Raw genomic sequence first — 3,203 nt, 5'->3', positions numbered from 1 at the left:
ATTAAAGATAAATGGAAGTTAATGTCTTATATACAGTCACATTTATCTAACAAGAATACAAAATTAACCAAAAGACACAAACTTGTGTAAGTGTATTATCAACCATCATTTCCTTATCTTTAAAATATTTCTAGTGTTATCCTCTATATGATCTCTCATCTCTCAGAAAAATATCTAGACAATATAGATAGACAAAAATCTAGAAATTTTCCCCTTTTAATGACAAATGGGAAACATTTTGAAGTAGTGAAGTGTCTTTTACACACAAAGCAACTAGGACATGTTGAATAAGGTAATGATTTATTGTTCAGAGCAAGTCATTATTGGAATTAGAACTTTTGAATATTTATTATTCATTTATTGGTATTATCTTTAAATCATTCTGCATAGGGTTTCAACCCAATAATTCAATTTTTGTGTACAATTCACCTTGATCAGTCATCCCTTCCACCTTCTTTGATCTTGACTACCTCAATTCAGTAGGCTCTATATTAAAATATGGAAGGAAACTAAACAGAATAAGTTGCCAATGCTATCCTTAAAGAGTACTGAATATATTGAATGAAATAGTTTGTACCTGGTATAACATGCTATACTTCATTAATATATCTTTTATCAAACATTTACTGTGTATTTTCTGTTTTAGGTGATAGGTAAATAACAAAAATAAGTACAAAATGACTACACAGTTGAAGAGGAAATGAAAGTATGGAAACAAAAAAGAGAGAATGAAGTGCATTTGTATAACATAAAATCAACTGCTGTTAACTAGTTGCTAAATAGGAAGGAGGAGATTTTAAGCATTAAAAATAGAAATGTGATGTGCCCTGCAGAATTAAATTGAACAACAGTCTTTAATATTTATAAAATAATTGGTTATTATAATGAAGGTATTTTAAAGAAAAGATACAATAGGATCTGTGTTATGTTTGGTATTAGCAAATGTAAAATAATGGCACAAACTAAGTGGAACTAACCCCACTGAAAAAAGTACTTGAAGTGAAAAATATTAAAAACAAGGGAACTAGCATTTATAAAGGTAAAATTAATCTCATTCCAAATTAAATAGCCCTCCCACATTAATTTATAAAATAAAAAGTCTATTACACCTTTGATAGAATTACTCTTGTGATGCCAGCGTCTTTGTCAAGTTTTCAATGTAAGACAAATGCAAGCTAGGCTTTAGGATTAACTTATCTTTTCCAGTAGTTTAATGTAACTCTGAGAGAAACATAGCAAACGTGACAAAGAAATGGTTTATTTGTCTATTACAAATCAGAAAGGAAACTACAAGAAATTCTCAATCTAAATAACAAGAAACAAATGGCTGGATGTGCCCTTACTCTGTAGGAGACCAAGGTGTAGGAACAGTCGGAGAGATGAATTAGCATGTATAAAAACAGGTATAGCTTCAAAATAACTAGAGGTACTGTGAGGAGATGAAAACAGTATCAGATCTAAAAATAAGTTGAGATTTGATCTACTAATTTCAAAATTAATTGTTGAATGTGTAGCCATTCTACTAGGAGACTTGTCAGCCCTTGGTCACAGTGTCTGCCCTCAGGACATATTCACTCTAGCTGAAAAGCTATACCAAAAATATAAACTCTCACAATTTAAGGTAAAATGTATGAGACTTTGAAAAACTGAAGTACAAATGAAATGTTCTGAAGTTCAAAGGAGCAAGAAATGAAAACAAATAAATCAAGAAAGAAGTTCTGGTGGGAAGAGCACGTGGACTGAACTTTGTATGCTATTATCTGAAAAGGCAGATAACAAAGACCATGAGCAAAAAACAGTAAAAACAAAGGCATGTAGTTGATGATGTTCACATAACAGAATATCATGAAACAAAGTACAAAAAATGGAAAAGGTAAATCAAGGCTGTATCTTAAAGGTCAGGGAATTTGGTTTGATTTGACAGTCAGTGAGAGACCAGTAAAATTTGTAAAGGAAATAAGTTTGTGCTGTGGAGCAGTACTTAAGAAAGATTGAGCAATTGTTTCTTTGAAGATTTGTTGTTGGGGGATTTAATTTTTTGAGTTCAAGGTATATTTTAGATATGAGACCCTTGTCCTTTGTATGGCTAGTGAAGATCTTTTCCCAATCCATGGGCTTTCTATTGATCTTTCTAGGTATGTCCTTTGCCATACAGAAGCTCTGCAATTTCATGCAGTCCCATTTGTCCATCCTTCCTTTGATTTGTTGTGTTTTGGGATCTCTATTAAGAAAATTTTGAAGAAACAACTGCCCAATAAACAAGTGGGCTAAAGACTTAAAGAGAAACTTCTCTGAAGAGGAAAGAAGGATGGCCAATAGACACATGAAGAAATGCTCAACCTCCCTAGCCATAAAAGAAATGCAAATCAAAGCAACATTGAGATACCACCTCACCCCAGTTAGAATGGCTATAATCAAGAACTCTAATAAAAAAAGATGCTGGAGGGAATGTGGACACAAGGCAACCTTACTGCATTGTTGGTGGGAGTGTAAACTTGTTCAACCACTTTGGAAAGCAATATGGAGGTTCCTCAAAAGACCACATAGAGCTCCCCTATGACCCAGCAATCCTACTTTTGGGCATTTACCCAAATGTTTACAAACAAGACCACACTAAAGCTACCAGCACGACTATGTTTATTGCAGCATTATTTATTATAGCTAAGATATGGAACCAACCAAGATGCCCCTCAGTAGATGAATGGATCAAGAAAATGTGGTATATATACACAATGGAATTCTATATCTCCATCAGAAAGAATGACATTGCCCTATTTGTTAGGAAATGGAAAGACTTGGAAAAAATTATATTAAGTGAAGTAAGCCAGGCCCAAAGAAACATAGGTCCCATGGTTTCCCTTATTTGCAATAACTAGTATATGTCTGAGTCAAGCAGAAAAGTTCAGATAAGGTGATGTTAGGGAAATTAACCCTAAGATATGTATTCCAATTTTTGGTCTTTCATGTGATTGTTTCTAACACATTTATAAGATTATTTCTTTGTTGCTTTGTATGTCCCTCCCCCACAGTATAACCCCTGCTTTCACTGTATTTCATGTCAGTATAATTTGTGGAGGGGAAGGGGAAAAACAAATCATTTAAATAAGGATACAGATGGACCCATTGCAACAATGAGACGTACAAGTCGTTATGTCCAAAACAAACTTTACAACTTTGGTGCGAGGGTGGGCGTGAAGGATTGG

This window comes from Dipodomys merriami, unplaced genomic scaffold, assembly GCF_024711535.1.
Source record: "Dipodomys merriami isolate MVZ:Mamm:240054 unplaced genomic scaffold, mDipMer1.0.p SCAF_3, whole genome shotgun sequence".
In the NCBI taxonomy this organism is placed as follows: Eukaryota; Metazoa; Chordata; class Mammalia; order Rodentia; family Heteromyidae; genus Dipodomys; species Dipodomys merriami.
The sequence above is the reverse complement of the archived record's forward strand: the minus strand, read 5'-3'. Positions refer to the sequence as shown.